Source organism: Miniopterus natalensis, chromosome 3 (assembly GCF_054644295.1).
Source record: "Miniopterus natalensis isolate mMinNat1 chromosome 3, mMinNat1.hap1, whole genome shotgun sequence".
Classification (NCBI taxonomy): domain Eukaryota; kingdom Metazoa; phylum Chordata; class Mammalia; order Chiroptera; family Miniopteridae; genus Miniopterus; species Miniopterus natalensis.
The window spans coordinates 53,567,202-53,588,336 of record NC_142083.1 but is presented as its reverse complement, the minus strand read 5'-3'; the positions used below and the strand labels follow the sequence as shown (position 1 = coordinate 53,588,336).

Genomic DNA, 21,135 nt, shown 5'->3' with positions numbered 1-21,135 from the left:
TAGAAATTGCTTTCGGGTAGATGGATTTTATACAGACAGGAAATAAATGTCCTTAGAGAAGAACTAGCCTGTACAGGGGAAGACTGTAAAATACGAGGGGAATGCTGGCAGAGGGAACAGGCACACAAAGAGAATGAGGATGACGAAGAGGGCTTGTGAAGGCCATAAGAAGGCGTGCTGTGGAAGCGCACGAGCTATGGAAGCGCGCGGGCTATGGAAGCGCGCGGGCTATGGAAGCGCGCGGGCTATGGAAGCGCGCGGGCTATGGAAGCGCGCGGGCTATGGAAGCGCGCGGGCTATGGAAGCGCGCGGGCTATGGAAGCGCGCGGGCTATGGAAGTGTGCGCTAAAACGAACGCAGATGCAGCCCAGCCGTCAGAAAAATGTGCTCCTGTATCTGGCAACGACTGCAAAAGGAAATACATTTGAGAAATGTATTTATTATGCATGTATTTAATATGCAGTGATTATTATGCATGTATACAAAACCAAAAAAGGCAATAAAATATATGTGGTAAGGGCCAGAGAGAGGGGAGGGCCGAGTCAAATGTGCGACATCTGTACAAAGTCTACAATAAAAGTAAATTATAAAAAGAATAAATTATATATATAGGTATGATTTGGAATCACATGCACTTTATTATAAGTGTGATGGAATGAGAGCAACTGGAATTTGACAGAAAAATAAATAAATGGAGTATCAATACAGTAACATATAAGCTAATTGTAAATACTCAGTGGTAATGAGAAGATGGAGTTCAAAGAAACACCCTTCTTGTGGCTATTACTTTCATATAAGTAATTATATTACTTTAATATAATTATACGCTATATTATAAAACATATGTATAAAACATTATACATATGTTTTATAATCAACCAATTGCCTTACTGAAAATTAAAAAAAAACAAAAACAAGTAAAGTTAAATTAAATTGATATTCTTGGTCAAGGTTAGATAATAAAATGAAACAATACCCTAAGCATGCTTTTAACGAGGCTGAATTTTTAGTGCCTCTTAAATGCACACTGTAATTTTTCTTTCCCTACAATTTGTGAATATTTCTTTTTTTTTCTTTTCTTATTTTGCCAATTACCTTATCACCAACTTACCCACCCTTTGTAACATCACAGTCATAGCCACTTTTTCATGATACTTCACTTTCTGTCTTTCCATCTGCCTATCATCTATCTATGCTTCTACTTATCTACCTGTCATTTTTCTAATTCTGATTCTACTTATTATTTATCTAATACTATTTCCTAATGCTATACATATACACACAATACACATATATACATATATATATATTTATTATTTTAAAATTCTGTTTGTTCCTGTGCAAGCTGAGAAGCTTTTAAACTCTTTCTGTAAGGAATTTAAGGATAAGATTTGGGAAGTTTCTGGGGTCCCTGAAGTCACATTGTGAATGAAGTCCTACTCTAATTTACCACTTTTTCTGTATTGTTTGTCCACAAAATGGTTAAACTTTTGTTTAGAGGCCTGACAAGTAGATAGCCTGGTTTTCTTGTAACACTACACTTTCTAATTTTCTGATAGTGGATCTTTAAAAATCATCCAGAGAAACCTGTACTGAGTGGTACCTCTGGATAAGAAAGTTAAAAATTATATATGTAAAACACATAACATGGCAAACTCCGGCTTCCAGCTTCCAGCCTACCATTATTGGTTGTCTGAAAGAGGCAAGTAACTTCACCCATCTATGTCTCTGGATTCATTATATGTAAAACAGAACATATAATAACTACCTTGAAACGTTGTTTTTAATAATAAATGAGTTTAGCACAATGCCTGCAATGTAAAAAGTACTCAATGAAAGTTAACTATTATTATTATGAGATGATGACGTGCGTATATATAGTAAATGTATAAGGTGTTTTATATTAAAATTTCACCTAGCACAGGAGTGAGGGAGATGAGGCAGTTTGCAGACATGGGCAGGAGGTTGTCGAGACAGTAGGATAGACGGGTTTGATACAGGAGGAAGAATGTGGAAGGTGTTATTAACAAAATACAAAGTGGACATGCCACAGAGAATCTAACCTGCTGTGATTCTAGAAGACTGAGTATGCAGAGTGCTTTGGTTTTGCAGCTTGTGTGATTGTTTTAGATAAATTAAGTTTTGAGTATAGAGATTGTATGTATCCTATCAATCTTGAATTTTTATTTGGGCCCAATTAGAATCTTTTGTAGCATGGTCAATAATGTGCTTTGACCTGAAAGACAGATAAAACAATTTTTCAATTGTTGCAGTGGTAAGATTTCTCTTTGCTTAACAATTGCCAATCTGTTGATATTTCCAAAATCAGGTTATTTGTCTTTAGAGTATTGCTCACCCCCCAAATTTAAGGAAAAGGTTGCAGGTAAGCTTTTTGCTTACCATATTTTTTTCCCTGTCTTCTTGAAACTCTTCCAAGACATGTCTTAGTGTTTCCTTGAAATTCATTATATTGTGAAATGTGATCTTTGTCCTAAGTGAGACTCAAGAACATTATGCTGTGTGCTAGCAAATTCTTAGATATTTATAATCTCATCGGAGTTATAGACACTGTTGAGAAAAGATGTAAGCAATGTTTCAGCAACCACTGTGGAATTTTCTGCTTCTTTGGAATATGAAAATAGTTTCTTGTTTCTTCAAAGCAATGGTTAGAGCATATACCCTTCCCCTAAACTCTGGGGGTGTTTACAAACTTTAGAAGTCTGTTTGTCTGTGGTTTTCATTCTTGTGTTGCATTAGTTGCAAAAGCCTTAAAGTTGAAAGCAAATCAAGAAGTATTGACTCAGCATAGGCTTACAGAGAGTGTAGTTTAGAACAATAAAATTCATTTGATTACATCGTAGATCTTTGTTATAACGCAGTAAGTTCCTTCTTTGAATGAATGCACTTTCTAAAACAAGTTTGAAATGAGTCTTAATATCTGTTTTTCTCAAAATGTAGAAACACTGTATTATACTGACTGGATTACTAGTGTTTAAATACAGTATTTAAATTTTTTAGGCAACTTTTATTTTGTCTTCAAAATAGAAGTTCTTTATAGAATGTGTGGTGACCAGCTGTGCCAGTTTACCTGAGACTGAGAGGTTTCCTGGACGTGGCCTTTAGTGCTTAAACAGGATAGTCCAGGGCACACCTGGATGGTTGGTTACCCTATATGTATTGCACAGAAAACAGGTAGAGTATATAAAAAAATGAACATCTCTGTGGCCTGCATGTGCCATATAACCACAATTTAAATTCAACCAATAATAATTGGTTCAGATTTTTAGGATTCAATACATTCTGCATGAATATATTTCTTAAAAAGCAACTACTTGGAGTATTATGTTCATTTTCAAATGTAATATATATGCCCCAAGCAAATCACCATTTAACATTAATGATAATATTCATAAAGTTCTTATTTTTTAATTAAGGTGAGGTAATTATTGAATTATGAGTGAGATTAAAAGGGAAAGCAAATGTCATGAAACTGAGCAGATGGTGGTCACAGATACTAATGGAAGAATGATTTGATAAGGAAAAACATACAATTTAAATCTATCCATTTCCTGTTTATTTCTAAACTCTTATTTTATTTCCAGAGTCCATTAAAATTTAAGGTAGCAAACTTAAGAAAACCTAAGACAATCAGATGCTTATCTAAGGTAATTTGTTTCAGCTAGAATATTGATTGAGCCATACAATATTCGTAGGTAAATACTTTGCATTATTTATGAGCATTAGCTAGTAAGCATTTTTAGTATTGCTTGAACTACATTAACAACAACAACAACAAAAAACAACTCCAACAACAGTTAACAGACGCTTAGAAAGTTGTGAAAGCCATTTGAGACAGAATTTTTTACATATGAAAATTTAAATCTTCCCTTAATTATTTATCAATTAATTATCCATTCTTTGCTCCATTTCTTTGCTTTCTATCACAGCAAAATGTTGTATATGTTCATAGATAACTCAACATTGTAAATATATCAGTTTTTCCTAAATTATCTTGTAAATTAAACACTATCTTGAAAAATACACCAAAAGTTTTTCATGTAGTTGGACAAACTGATAATAAATTTCATATTACAAAACAAGCATGAAAGAGGAGATAGAACACCCAAAAAGAAAAACTATGGAAAAGAACTACACCTAGCAAATATGAAAACATACTATAAAGTCTGTATAATTAGAAGTTAAGTAGTGATACATAGAAAGAAAATATATTATTGAATTTAAATAAAAAGCCCAGAAGTAAACAAAAATATGAAAATTTTGTGTATCAGATAAGTGAAACCTCAAATCATTGGAGCAAAAAATCTGTTCAATAAATTGTGTGCAATTCATATCTCATATCATGCAAAGGATAAAATACAAATGGATTAGAGATCTAAGGTGAAAAAAAATAAACCTTACAGGTTCAACAATAATCCTGTGTGAGTGCCTCTTTAGTGTATGAATAGGATTTTTAAGCTATTACTCAATATTCAAGGACAAGAAAATAAAATATTGATATATTTTACTACATTAAAAAAGTTTCATTGCAAATGACACCAAAAGCAAAATCAGAGGGCTTAAACCCAGGAGAAAATAATTAGAATATTGACCACAAAGTCTTTCTGTCTCTAATATGTAAAAAAGTCTTAAAAACTGATAGACTTAGGAACAAAATCCAAAAATAAAAATGGGATAAAAAACCATGAATGGGAAATTCATATATATATATACACACACAAAGAGGTGTAGAGATGGTCCTTAAGTGAAAAATCTCAAAATCTCTCACCTATCAGATAGGTAAAAATTTAAATGTCAATTATGAGGTTGTAGGGAGACAGACATGCCTCATACATTACTACCAGCCGGTGGGAGTGCGAGATGGCCCCTCTTCTGGAGGGAAATTTTGTAATACTAGACAAGCTATATACGCACTCACCAAAGGAAGCTATCTATGGAATCTCACTTGCATGGCAATTATTGTCAAACCATGGTCATGTCCCCCACACCCTCCATGTAGAAATAATTAAAATCAGCAAGGGTGGGGGAAAAGATTGAGCCAAGATTGAATATACATAGTAGCCAAGGAACCTAATTACAAGTGATTAGCAAAACATAGTGAAGAGAGTTGGGAAGAGAAGATCTAACCTATATAGTTTTGTATATTTTAAGGCTTAACATTAAACATACTATATACAGATATTTTACTCTAGTTAATACATTTGTTTCTTATAGATTCCATTTGTGATTCTGAAACACCTTCATGTATCTACTACATTTACTTATCACGTGTATTACAACAGTAACTGAATATATTGTGCATAATGATAGCTAGGTTTCCCCCTACCAGAGAAAATAGTTACAGATAAGGAACGGAGGAAAGCTAGAATGGTCCCTGTGATCATGTACCGGAATCAGAGCAAATACTATGATAGTTTTAATATATATAAAACATACGTATTATAAAAATATATATTATATATACATATAGACTCGCAGTGTGTTTATGTATATATTCTTTTACAGATACACAGAGATGAATCGGTATACAGACATATAGATGTACATGTTACTCTCTAAGACTTAGTACCTGGTAAAACGAGTAAAACTGTCCAAACTTTGGTTTCTAAATACTCCTTTCCAATTTAAAAAATCAGAGCTCCTTGGGACAATTTTTCATTCTAGGATGAGGTTAGGGAAAGTACAAAATGAGCCTGGAACATCTTGTGATGCTAATTAATGAAATGCTCAAAAATATGATACACTCATGAAAAAAAGACATAAACACTATCACAAAGAACTTCCAGTGAACAAATCGGAGCCAATTTGAGCAGCCAAATAAATAGCAATATTAATTTATGGATAGTTTGTTTTAATTTATGGATATGCAAGTTATGGATAGACTGTGGACTAATTTAAATATTCATGATCCTTATAAAAACGAATACTTAAAAAATAAATAAATGGAGAAGAGCAACTCTTTTTCAAAGTATAAGGTAGAATGAACAATGGAAATAGAAAACTACTGTTAGGCAAACACTGGAGAAATAAATATTGCTGGTAAGATTCATCAATGATGCTAAAATCAGTGGGTGAAAATACAATATGAAGCAGCTTATTACATATTATTGTACTTAGGGACACTAAAATTTTTCTGAGGGAAGAATGACCAACACTTAAATTTAAGTAGAAGATATTGTTAAAATGATTATGAGGAAATCGATCAATTATATGATACTGTAATAGTATAATTAGGCAAGAATATTTGGAAATCTCTAAGTAGAAAAATGGAAACACTCTGATATGTAAATACTGGTTAATATAACTTTTGTGTGTGTGCGGCTGGACAAAAATTGATCTCTTATAGTCAGATGTCAAAGAGTAAAAATAAATGCAATCTAACCTTAGGTTTTCTTAGGTCAACACTGCTATGAGGAACTGTGAACTGATAAATGCAAGAAAATGTGAAATAAAATTTTTAACCTTTGCTTTGTATATTTTGTTTGAAAGTCTTTGCATATTTGGTTCTTGTTTTCTGTGTAATATATTTTTGTAAGAAACTATCTTTTTGTCATCTAAAATTTTTAAACACTGCAAATGAAACAAAAGATGTGTATGGGCTATTGCTCTCCCTTTCGTAAAAACTATCTGAAAGATAAATGCATTGGAATAAAACTAATTAAGCATGTGTGGAAGTTAAAACACAGTAAACCTTTTTTTAGAATATACACAGATAACTTTATTTTCAAGAAAGAAAGAAAAAGAAGTAAAAGGGAGATAATATTAATGAATTTATCTCATTCTCTATGGAGAAGTAAAATGAAAATGATTGTAGGGAATTTGCTAAAAGGCTGTATTTTATTTATTTACACATAAAAATTATTATCAATGAGTTAAGACCAAAGTAAGCTCTATTTCAATGCAAGGCTGCCCATGTATTATAAGAATGATATATCAGAAGACTTGAATGAATAAGTCATATATAAAAAACTGTAGACATTAAAATATTACACCCAGTTTCCATAAGGGAAGTCCAATGCCTGGAATTCATACTGAGCATATAATTAGTTAAAACAATTTCTCATGGAATTAAACAACAATTCCTACAAGAATGGAGTAAGAATGAGAAGAAATATAAGCTGAATAAATATAATATTAGAAAATTAAGATTAAATTAAAATGGCAATGAATAAAATAATCAACAGATATAAAACAAGACTGAATATTGCATATTAGTTTAAGAGAGAATACTTTATTTATATTTCATTTAAATTATGAGCTTTGCTTCATAAACTGTTGCCCTGCATTCAGTATCTCTTGTCAATCTCCTGCCATAAAAATAGCTAAATCACAGATTTAATGCTATTACATCCCTAGTGAAAAACTGGTAAAGCCTCATCTTGTCCGGAACAGGCATAGCAGAAAGGTTTCTGTTCTTCGGTTAAATTCATTATTTGTTCAGAGACCCTCTTGGCTCAGTGCTAAAGTGTACTTTGATCAGTGACAAAATCATTAAGCCTATGTGGTTTATCTGAGCAGGTACTGATAGTGTGAATACAAGTATATGCCGTCTTTATCCATGCTTCAGACTTTGGCCTGGGATCTTCACTCAGCCTGACACGGCCTTGTCACAGACATCCTACCCTGCCCTTCTTTCACTCAACCTTACCCTTCCCAGGAAACATTCTGCCCTTCTCATCACAACTTAGGCAGAACTCATATTCCTTGCGATTTATTTAATGAACAGAGTGCCTACTGTTGTTAAATAGCATGCTGGACTCTGGAGGTAAAGCTGTCAAAATAAACTTTTTTTCTGTTTATCTGAAAATAGTAAATGTATATGAGTAATTATACATTTTTTCTTGATATAGGTTTTATTGATGAGAAAAGGTCATATAAAAATCATTACAAAACCTTCGGGGGTATGCGAAGAGTTTTTCTTCTATGTTCACGCATTTCTGTCTCTCACTAGAATACAGTCTTTTGGGGGCAACTATAAAGTACTGAGTATAGCACATCATCACTAGCAAGTGTTTAATAAATGTCTGTTTAACTTAAATATGTGACATAATCACCCACTCATCATTTATAAATTGATTTCCTTGATATTATTTTAATAAAAATATACCTTAAAAATCTTTGCAGATGATACATTCACTGAAGTGGATTTTCACTCTTCACTGGGTCCTGGGTGGAAAAAAAAATTGCCACTGTACACTATGCTGTTTTTCTCCTAAATGAAACTTTCTATCAAAGACTGACTTGCACAATTCTTAAGATATAGATGCCTGGAGCATTACTGAAACAAAAAAGCATGTCAGGACATAGCAATATCTGAAATAGCTTTTAAAAAAAATATTTAAATGTGATTTGGTTTATTGCCTGTGGCATTAGAAATAAATATCTGAAAGAACATGGATGAACTCTGAACATTTATTGAGTTTTCTTCACTAATTCACTAGAAGATACCACAAAACTAGCCTCACTGTAATTGCTAAGTGTATTCAGGGTTGCCACTGGCTATTATGTTTACTTACACAGAAAATAAAAATCATTATATACAATTGTACATTTCTATAAAAAAATCAGCCTTAACCTCCACCATGCCCAAGTTCGCAAATGCATGCATGCAACTCAACAAGAGAGTGGAATAAAATAAATTCAACTTATTAACATGGTTCAGTTATGATCAAATATTTGTCTGATATTTGATTGGTTCTTGCATTCATTTCCATATTTGTAAGAGATCCCAGACCAGGAGGTAAATACCTTCTCTTGATTAGAGTATTAGGCAGAAACTAAACATACAGTATTTAGGACATTCCCCACACTTATAGGACTGCTTTTCTGTTCTTATTTCAGAAAAAAACTCTTAGGAGTTTTTGAACTCTTAGGACACACCAAAATTTGTTATCACAAACAATACAGACAGCAACATAGATGCAAAATGTGGTTACCAGAGGGAGTGGGGTGGGGGGGCAGTAAAGGGTATAGGGTAAAGGGGGCCAGGTACTTGGTAATGGAAGATGATTTAATTTTGACTGGTGGGCACACAATGCCATATACAGATCATGTATCATAGAAATATATACTCAAAATCTATATGATATTAACCAATGTCACCCCAATAAATTTAACTAAAAATGTAAGCTTTCCAATTTAGCTATAATGTAAAAAAATTTAAGTGTATTGGGTATTAGGTGAAAATGTTATATGTTAAGTTTAGTATGTTCTGATTATAGGTAAGAGATAATACATTTAGGTAATATATTGGTGGATCCATTTATAATCTCACTTTCTTATATGTATACTCATATATATTTATTATATATTTTTCTATAGATTTAGTTGTTTTAATTATGGGCTTTAATACAACATTTATATTTTAGAACTAAAATAGGTGGTGTTACACTGCTGTTGAATCGATTCAGTTGTGTTCGAGTTCATTACCCAACTAGATTGCTAGTGCCTTGCAGAAGAGAAAATGGTTTATGCTACTGAAATAACTGACAAAAGTTACCATTCTATTTTATCTTTATAATTTTTCTTGACTGATGCACTCTTCATAATAAAGAATTATATTAACCCTTCTACTTCTTTATTCAGTTTCTCTCCCAATTTGACACTCATATGTAGAGATTAGTGCTCTAGAGAACGGGAACATACTGCCTTGGTAATTAATTCTAGGCATATTTTCAGAGAGGAGAGCAATAGCTATTGATAATCACCCTTAGAATATCTACATAGTTGCTATCCAGAGTATTTGGAGGTCATGCACTAAGAAAACAAAACTATGGTTCTGTCACTATGGTTTAAGTATAATTGATAAAAGGTTACTTTTGATACTAGTGAATACAGAAGAAATAAATCCAAACTCTAAAGTGTTTTTAAGGTGGTAAAGTGTTCTCTTTCCATAAATGATCAGATAGGCAGGCAAATCTACTCCAGAACAGTTTGCAGATCTTCATTTTTTGTGCAGATACTATTACAAAATCCCTTTCAATAATAAACAATAACACTAATATTAAGTTCAAATACTTAATGTAAAGTTCAAATATTTAAGTACATCACAGGCCAGGACTTGTGCTAAGGGCTCTACATGCAATGTCACATTTTAATAGTATGCGGTAGGTACTATTATAACTTTTATGAGTGTTTGCACATATGTGATATGGATGAATTTTATGAAAATAATTGGTCATAAAATATAGATTATTTGAACTCATTCAACAAGTAGTCAATGAGGCCTCTTATAAGTAATATACAGAAATAATGATTATAAGCTCTTAAGGCAACCTAAAGTATGATCAATACCTTTTATCTCACCAATTAGTCACTGTAACAGACACAATACTGTGTTCATAAAAGACAAGCAGAATAGCTAGTTACGTTGGTAAATGTGACTCACTTCCTTTACTTCAGTCCAATGAGAAGAAATCAGAATTGACATGAAAACTGAACACCATGATGATAAATAATTATAAAATTTTTCAGATTAAATGAAAAGACATAGACATTTAAAAATAACCTGAGTGGGGTGATTGGAGAAATTGGGTGGGGATTTAGTTGAAATAATATTGGCCATGACTTACTAATTGTTGAAGTTTGATACTTGGTATTATATAATTTTCTATAATAAAATAGTAAAAATGTTAAAAAAAGATCATTTTGCAATTTAAAATTGATGGGGTCCCATGCAGGCAAATAGTTTTTTGGTCTTAATATTGTAGTTCAATTCAGCAAGTACCTGAATTTCTCTTCCTCAAACAAAATGCATTTAGCATTCATAAAATTATACAATTTTATATTTGCCTTTGCCCATGTAAAATAATTGTGGCTAACGGCCATTTAATTTATTCATTTTATATTGTGAAAAAGTGATTATTCTTAAAACAGATCCTGTGCTCTTTTAAATTGCTTCTCTTCATTCTCCAGTTGGCCCAGACCATTACTGAGTTAAATGTTCCTTAATGAAGAAGACTGCCTCACTGAACTTTGCTTTGTCTGCAAATCAGAGGAATGATTTGGAATTCCTAAAGTCCAGAAATGAAGTTCAAATTGAGAGAGAAAAATGCTAAAATTTTCTAACTCTGCTAAGGGCCTTTTTCTGCAGTCCCCCCCCCCCCTTTTTCTTTAGAAACAATATATTGTCAAAAGATATATTTTAAATCTATAAACCTGGATACAAATAGTCTGTGTGCTAATTATTCCAGGGAAGTTGATTTTATCAATTAATACATAAATAAACTTAGAAATATGCCATATGAGAGGAAAGGGGCAAAAAGCATAGAATAGTGTTTCTGCTTTCTACTCCCCACTTCCCCCCAGCACTTTCTGTATAGAGAAGCTACTGATCAAATTGCCTGAGTCCAAGGCATTGATCTTACTCATTAGGTAAGATCACTGTCATGAAGTCACTGCGCTGCTTCCATTCTTTTCTGTTTTCTGCTTCTTTTGTGTGTCATCCACTTCAACTCATGAAGGTGTGCCAAAGCTGGCCGTACATACCTGATGATCTCGCCTGCCCTTTTACTTTGATTTCTATTAGGGGGAAGGTGAAGAAAATAAAGCCTAGGTTTAAAAAACAGGGGAAGTAAGAGTTTTCATTAAACTATGTACAGCATCACAGCCTTTACCAGACCCTGCGTCATAGTGTGGGTTTAGCCTGTGTGCTAATAACTTGGAATTTTAACTTGGATAGTTTTCTTCTCATTTAGCCCTCTCTTTGTGTGTGTGTGTGTTTGAGTGAGGGCCATCAGAGGTGATTGGTGAAATGTCCCTGGTATCCTGTGTCAAAAATAACAAGAACCCACCACCAGAAACTTTAAATCTATAGACTCAGCAATGGCATTAATTTAACACTATGTTATTTTTTTTATTTAATGGCTGAAGATTTGGATTACTTTATGCAATTATTTTGGTGAGCAAATAATTTTTCTTAAACTTGTGAGCTTGACAATGGCTATATAAATAGTTCAGGCAAACATACCAAATTGAAAGTCGAAAGTTACAAAATCTAGAAATATTTACTTTAATTTTACCTGTGTTTGCTGAGCTTTTGGGTGACACAGCATTTCTCTAAGATATGGAAATCCCTCCTCCTTCTTTGCTCCCTTCAGGTGCCAGGACTGATTTGCAGCCAGCAGGAGCATCATGCCCAGCTGTGTCCCTTTTCATTTCTGCCTCACCCTTGACTTTACCTTACAGTTAGTCAGAAAGCAATCACACAACTCCAATAGTGTCAAAATTGTAGTATTCCAAATGTCTCAGCTATGCTTCTCTGTACTTCCCCAGACCTCCTGACTGTTCTCATGATCAAGGACCTATATATGCTGAATCAAGTGCCTTTGTACAGAGACACTGATTTAGCTAAGTTCGAATGTATTATAATAAAAAACTAATTATTTTAATTCAGAACTTTTCACTGTAGTGATAAATATTCATATAATATTTACATATGAAGTGAAATTAAATAAACATGTAGACACAATTTATTGTAACTGATGAATGTAATAAATTAGTATTCTTTGAGGATACAATTTTTAAATGAGAGGCCTTTTCCTCCACTTTGCTTACACAGGTAATGAATTTAAATGTAGTTTAAAATACTAAATAAGAAGGCAAAATCAAATCTGAAGTTTGGATTCCAAATTTAAAGTTCTTTTATGCACATTCATTCTCATTTATTTTTAACCTGAAATAAACAGTTTATCATCCTTTATGGATAACAGTACTGAGAATTCTGTAGTTGCCAAACACATTGCCCTGTGAAAGTTTAGACTTCCGTGGGGCGGAGTGTATTTCAGGAATGTGGAGACTGCGGTCAGCTTTCAGATCGCTCAGATATAGGCAGGCCGGGGGTAGGGAAGTGTGCTGGTGGAAGGTGTAAACGCAGGGCCAAGGGGGCCACAGCTGGGAATTCCAGTGCTTCCAAATATACTAGCAATTATTCATCTCTAAACCAGCCGCAGTTGCTGAGTAGGAATTCATGTTTCCTGTTGATATATATTCTGATTAAAAATAAAAAGCCACAAGTCTTCACTTTATAATTGTGCTCTCGGAGCCTGCCTACCTTTAGCTTGGAGTATCAGGGTGTCCTCAATGTGGGAGGTAGAATGGGAAGTCAGAGAGCTAATGTGCAGAGAGTATACCAGGCTAGACACTTGGTTTTATTGCTGGGAAATATTCAAGTTCTTTTTGACTCTGCCAATGCTTTATAGGTTGAATTAAAGCACCTGGTGTACTTAAGCTTTAAGAACAGATATATTTTCCAGGAACTCTCTATCAGATAAATAATATTTCATATACACACCTCATATCCATTCATTTACATGTTGCCTCACCTATGTGGTCATTTGTACCCTTAAAGTGTTAAAGTGACAATTGTTGGCTATAATATGAAAAATATGGGTTCTTCTTGTTATTTTACTGAAAACAATTTCACTCCTGGTGTTTATGAAAGGGGTATTATCTCAGAGGACCATCTCTTATTCCTTGCTGTAACTGATGCAGGCTCCACCAGCTTCCATTGGATCAAACCACTTGCTTCCTGTCTAGTAACCTTCCATTTACTCCATGCACAGGTTCCAGAATCATTTCTTTAAAACACATATAAGCTGAAATCTATATTTTCATATTAACCATTGTCACCCCAATAAATTTAATAAAGTATTATTTAAAAAAATAAAATAAAATACATATGAATCATGCTGCTGCTCTGTTCTAAGGCCTCTCATGGCTTCTCATGAATTTTAGAATGACTTCTAGTTCATTACTTAGGCATTTAAGAATCCACATAATCTGAAACTAATCTATCTCACCATCATTTTTCTCTCTTCTACAATCCCACTCTGTTGGACAAATTCATTGCCTTATCAAAAATATTTTGAAGCTTTATCAGTCAGGGTTTAACTCAAGTGACAGAAAACTCTCTAGGTATTTTAAAAGAAAGACATTTAGTATAGGGAGTTAAGGGACTGCAAAACTGATGGAACTGCTGAAGGCCCAAAACCAGATTCTAACTTGGGGTCCAGAACTGATTCCCACAACAATGAAGAAGTCATTCACTAGGGCAGCAACTCCCTCTGATGCCACACCACAGGAGCTACGGTTAGAATTAATTAAAAAGCCTCTACCAGAGATGGCAACTGGCTCTAAGAATACTGAAAAATGGGTTATGGAACAGAGCTGCAGAAACACTACCACTGAAACTGGGATGAAATGTGGTCTCTGCTTCATTTTTTCTTTCAGTTATCCTTTCCATTACCACTTTGGTAAAATCAGCTTTCTCCTTTGGGCAGAGAACACAGTCTCTGGGAGACAGTGGTTGTTCTTTTCTAAACCCTTCTATTTTCTTTAAAGAGTTTCGTTTCAGATATATCAGTATTTGATTGAGTGAGGTCCCCAAATGTTTATCATATGATATCATTATCCTAAGGGGAGAAGTGTTCACTGGTGAACTAGTTAAAGGACAGATAAAGATAACTTAAGAGAGTGAGAGATCAAGAAACAATTCATATCTGAAAATTTGAACTTATTTTAAGGGATTCTATTTCTGTTTCCTAATAATGGAGCGCTGTAAGTAAGACCATCTGTGACTGCATTATACATGTTATCTCTTAACCTTTTCAACCACTTTCCACCCACCTCCATTGTAGGTGTTCTTATCCCAATTTAATAGATGAAGAAAATTAGTGAGGTAAAGATTTGTCCATTTGAATAGAAACAGCATTTAAAGCTACTTATGATGGCTACCAAGGCTCTTTTTCTGTAAAATAACACCCCTTTTTATGTTTAAAATTTACATCAGTAGAAAACATTAAAAACTTGTAGTTTTGCATTGTTTTAAACTATGGAAGGAAGGTAAATGGAAATAAACATGCTTCAATTAAACTTAATATAAAAGTAGTTCTAAGTATATATTGTTGTGAATGAATAATTTACATTATTTTATTTCTATAATATTACATTACACATTTAAATGGTGTAGAGAGGATTATTTGGCAAGTACTCCATTTACTCACAGGGGAAAAGCAATAGTATTTCACATTGTGGACAATTATTGGTACAATGTGTACTTTTTCCCCCTTAATAATTGCATTTTCCCTTTTGTCACATCTGCACAAGACAGGCTAATTAAAGTACATTAGCTGCATTGTGCAAGGGACATTTGGCTTTAATTAACATTGGACAATAAGAAAGGCAATTTGCTTTATATGACCATTCATTATTTGATGCACACATACACACACAGAGACACAGTCTGTGCACAGAAAGGCAACTATGTGAAATGTTACAAAGCTTCTCAATTTGGAGTTACACTAAATCTACCTAAAATATACAGAATATGTTTTATGCAGAAAAAATTCTTTCTTCTCTTTGACATTTTAGACAGTGTGGTATTCTAATGTAAAATGATTTAAAACCAGAAGTCAGTTTTATAATGATTATCCCAAAGGTGAATTGGACAGTGAAAGCCACCTGGTGTTCATATATCAGGAGTAGAATTCAGAACTCACTGGAGATTAAAATCACATTGAATATTTATTTTAAGTTAGACCTTAAAGAAACAAGACTGAAACCTTGGACTTGACTAATACATTTTGGTGAAAATACGTTTATTTTATAATTGAGTAGACTGTCAATTAAACCTATTTTATATAGGGTAGGAATGCATTTAGATTACCTGTGTGATAAACTAAGATAGCCTTACCCCCCAGTCAGGTGAATATTGACCATGTGTATCAGTTAGCTTTTGCTGCATAACAAACCACTTCATATCTTAGTGGTTTAAAATAACAACTACTTATTTAACTCATTATGCTGTGATCTGGCATTTGGTCTAGCCTTATCTAGGCAGTTTTTCTCATCTCACTGGGGCTCACTCATATGCCTGAGCTCAACATTATAGCCAGACAAGAAGTGGTTATGTGGAATGACTGAAGCTGGGAGAATGTCTCTTGTCTCCATCATCTCTCACTCTTCATCAGGCCAGCTGGAAAGAGATTTACATGACAGTTGGGCAAGGTGGAAATGACTCTGGACTCCTGAGCCCTAGGCTCAGCATTGGCATGCTCTCACACCAAGTCAACCAAGTCACACAGCCAGCTCATATTCAAGAAATGAAAAAGTCACTCCGCTCCTTGATGGAAAGAAATTCAAAGCCACATTGAAAGGGCATGAACATAAGGAGGACTGAAGGATTATGGACAGTTTTTCAATCTACTATACCACAAATTTTGTTGGTGAGGTAGTTCTCTATGTAGTAATATGGCCTACATGCAAAAGGAGGCTTCAGAAAAGGGAGGTGTATATATTACTATAACAATTTCCAAAACATTTTCCAGTGTCACTTCTGGCTCAACATAAGTATCTCCTATGACTCAGTGAGATTTCATTCCAAGAACCTTAGGCTGCTGTTCTACATTTTCTTCAATCTAACTTATTTAACATCCAAATTTTCAATCTAAATTTTTTTAATCTTCACTCAAGGATATGTTGTTTATTTTAGAGAGTGATCAAGAGATAGAGGGGGGAGAAGTTAACATCCAAATCTTCAACCTAATTTTTTTAACCCTCACCTGAGGATGTTTTGTACCCCGACTGGGGATTGAACGCAAAACCTTTATGGTGCAGGGGACAATGCTCCAACCAATTGTGCCACCCATGTGGGGCCTACCCCAAAAGTTGATTCCCTGAGAATCTCATGAAAACCAAGGTTATTCTGTTTTCATGTGGTGTTTTCCTGTAGTATTCTGTTTCTCACATCTATAATGTTCCTTTTAAATTTACTTTATACTTTTATATATATTCTCTATGTCTAAGGTCTTCCCTGCATAAGATTCATGGCATTGAAAATGCCTTCCGTAATTAGCTACACTTAATTGTTACAGTGCATTTGAATTCATTTAAGAAGTATATGTATCAAACACATACAGACGTGTGTTAAATATGTGTTGATAGTGATGATTTTATACTCCCATCTCTGTTAGATGCCCTGTAGGGCAAGGATAACATTGTTTCCATCGTGGCATTTATACAATTTACTACTCTAGGCATCTAATTGTTTTTGGATCTAATTAATGTATGTCATCTCTATGTGTGTGTGTGTGTACACATATACATATGTAGATACATATATATATATGCACTGCATATTGTACATGTGTGTATAAATGTGTGTGCACAGATGGCTATATAGGTAAATAGTAAAATAAGTATATATTGACACTTAAATTATCCATTTTCACATCATGTATGATAATCAACATATTCCTAAAATTTAAACATATTCATAGACTCATAGGGAATTTTATTTTCCTCTTTTCACACCTTGTGTATTACTGATTAACAGTAATCAGTTATATGTATTGCATAATTATGTTCATGGTAACATTTAAAGAATTATTTTTGATAAGAATAACAATAAAATTTACACTCTGAAATGGGGAGTTAGTAAAGGACAATGAAATGTGAAATGACAGTAGTAAGACTCTTGAACATTACTGTACTGGTTTAAGTTTTTATTTGACTTCATGCTTCATACATAAATGAGAATGAGAATGAGAATGAAAGTTATATTCAGCTAGATTCTGCCAGAAAAAAATATCTTTGGTTAATTTTGAATCTATGTAACTACAGAATATAGATATTATAATAGTCATGACTTTATTATACTTCAAAGCAATAAGTGTTAAAATATTAATTTCCTTAAAAAATTAGAGCTATCAATTCATTTGTTTTAAGGTTGGAAAGAATTCCTCTTTTTATCTTGATAATTTATAGTTACACATCTCTGATCACACTTAAACTATGACCCTTGCTTCCTTCAGAGATACTAATAGAGTAGTTGTTAGGAGCTGAAGCTCTTGTGTCAAATGACCCTGGGGTTAAATCTCTGCTCTACCACTTAAATAAATAGATTTTTTTGGGGGGTGACATTGGTTAATAAAATTAAGTTTCAAGTGTATAATTACATGATACATCATCTGTATATTGCATTGTGTACTTTTTATAATAAGATTCTTAAACTCTCTTGTGCTCCATTTCTCATTTGTGAAATAGTAAGAATCACACCTATTATGCTGGTTATGGCTAAATGAAAAAAAACACCCATGCATTATAACAATGGTGATGCTGACACAACTCAAGATGATGACATAAACATCAGATGAACTCCTCTAACTTTCCTATGTACCATTGTGTGTGTGTGTGTGTGTGTGTGTGTGTATGTTAGAAGAAAATTCAGTAAATTTCCCTTAGACATTTTTGTTTGTGAAAAATAAGAATTAAAAATAACTACTTCCTGGTATTCTGCAAGTATATTAATAGATACGTGCTCATGAAGTTAGAATGGTTTCTGGTTTTCTGTTAGCTTTCTAATAACAAAAAATTTTGAGGCCAAGTTGTAGTAATGGACTATATTAGCAAGATATGTAGAGAGGACAAGGTCAGATGACCATGAAAGATCTACCGCCTGCACTATAAATATCCATGTGCCACAAGGGTCATGAGAGTTGGAACATGGTATGTTTGGCCAGAGCCACACATATGGACAATAATATTAGTGGGTATGTATTCTACCATTTTAAAAATGAAAAATTCAAGTTCACAGAGCTTGACATGTCCAAAGACATTAATTAGGCCTTCTGAGTCTAAACTCATGGTTTTTTCCTCCACTGCCCTACTCTCTCTTTTACACACACACGTATACACACACACCCCTCAGTTAAAAGAATTTTGTTTGAAACAGACATAAACAAAGCACTTTTAGTTTAAATTAACCTCTTATGACCACTGATCTCTATCTCATATTGCCAATCTGTTTTCACCTATCTGTATATGACATAAGAAATCGTTAGAATGTTTTTCAGATAAACATACAGTGGTAGCTTGGTTTTTGAACGTCTCCGTTGACGAACATTTTGGTTTACCAATGCTGTAAACCTGGAAGCAAATGCTTCAGTTTTCGAACATGCCTCGGAAGTCGAACATGCCACACGGCTTCCCCTGAGGGCAGGGTCCTGAGGCCCAGCTGTTGGCTGTTGATCCCTCGGTTTTCGAACGTTTCAGAACTTGAACAGTCTCCTGGAACGGAGCACATTAAAAAACCCAGGTACCACTGTATTTCAAGGCAGCCTTGGGCATTTATATATTTAAACATCTCTCACAATATTTACAAACTCAAATAAAATGGAAACTTCTATCACCCCAAAATCATAGCCCATTTGTAAAGCAAAAGATTTATGGTATTTAATGCTATTTCTATATACCTGTTATTTTTTAATTACATTTTAATAAGCCCTTAATTTTAAGTGTTATATGAAAGAGTCCATCCTTCCTATTTTAAAAATTATTTTTTCCTCCATTTTGTTTAATTATTATGAGAATTCTCAAGACAGTAATGTATATAAAAACATTACTGTGGAAACGTCCACCTTCTCTACCCGTAGCAGTCTTCTGTTACCAGCCGTCCCACCAGCACACAGAGCAAGGATTTTCTGTCTCCTCAACAGTGAGCTCTCGCATCATCATGTGAGAGCAGCGAGCTCTCTGCTTTCCCTGCTCCTCTGCAGCCTCTTTCTGGTTCCAGCCAGAGCCAAAGGGTTACAGCCACCTACAGTCAGTCCCCAGGCAGCGTCCTTGTCTCCATACTGTCACCAAAGCATGACGACAGCAGCAGCGAAAGTCCTTCCACAGTTTTAACTCCTAATCACCAATAAGAAGCGATAAGCCACCCCAAACTGCAAAAGCTAGACCCATACCAAGAACTCCTGATAATAAAATACAAAAGTTCCAAAACAAAAAAGAAGTTTTGATTCAAGGTTAAGGTTTGGAAAGAAAGCTGAACTGTAAGGATAGCTTTTTCGTAATGGAAGTCAACAGGTAACATCCGAGATGCCCTCTGGTACGCAGATTGCTGTATCAAGCTCCCATGACAGCGAGGCCCAGGATTTACCACAGCCCACTCAGAACGTGCACGACTGCAAGTTACTATGTCACCAGGAGTGGGTCATCCTCAAAGGAGAAGTGAGCAATCAGATGCTGCCCAGGAGAAGTTTACCCGCCACATTCATTCAAGCAACACAGAACGTGTCGATTGAAGAAAGGTTTTGCAGAATGGACTTCAAAGTGAGCGGACTGACAGCTCTGATGTGCCCCGCTATGTAAATGGAAAGCCAGTTTAATCACAGGGTTTCCACAGAATGATAGTATCTTAGAAGGGTTTCCATTCACTCGTCTTTGAAGTGGCCAGATTTTCAGACGCTGGGATGTAGGCGTGTGTTGCCGCCAACACAGCAGGAGGAGCTACCTTTACTGTGCAGCCGGGCGCCCTCGCAGAGCAACACAGCACAGCGATGTTCATCTGCAAACCACGGGACACAGTGTGTGTGAGGGAGTCAGTGAAGGTAAATGGAATGCCAGGCCTCGCTGTGCCTCCACCAAAGCTGCTCTGGAGAAGAAATAGCGAAATGGTACAATTGTACACTGCCCCTGGTAACTGGATTCCTTACTTCACTGATAAAAGGCGTAAACAAGGAAGACGCTGGGTGATATACTAGTGTCTGCATTTAATGGAGCGACCACCTGCCACACAAGATCAGATGCTGCAGCTCCTCCAAACCAAACCCTTCCAGCTCCTAAGCAGTTACACGTTCAGCCAGCTTTCAGCAAATATTTAGCATTTAATAGGAAAGGTTTGGACATGAAGCAAGCTTTAACCCAGGAGACTTTCAGCATCTGGCAGCTCAACCTGGAGTCTATAAAAGTGAAAAATTTGTATAAATTTACCAACACTGGAAAACACAACTACACTATCAATGATATATTGTATTAACAATTTGAAATAAATTCATGGCTGTATTAACAGATTATTAGATAATATAACTGGCATGCACATATATACACATAAACTCATAGACATATAACATCGCTGATCACACACATATGTACGTGTATAATATTTGCAGTATTAAATTTTAATATTATTATAAATGTGTATAATATTTATCTTTTTACTCTGATACATTCTAGCTTCTTCTCTGGTTTGTGAAGCCTGCAGAAAATCTGGATTTATAATCGTAGAAGACTATATGAAAATGTGAGATTTTAACAGTTAAGTCATGTACATTTAACAAT

At 34.4% G+C, this 21,135-nt stretch overlaps 1 pseudogene; it reads left to right on the top strand.

Annotated features, from left to right (window-relative positions):
- The first annotated feature begins 139 nt into the window (after window positions 1-139).
- Window positions 140-20,781, top strand: LOC107539587 (myotilin pseudogene; annotated as a pseudogene).
- The last annotated feature ends 354 nt before the right edge of the window (window positions 20,782-21,135 follow it).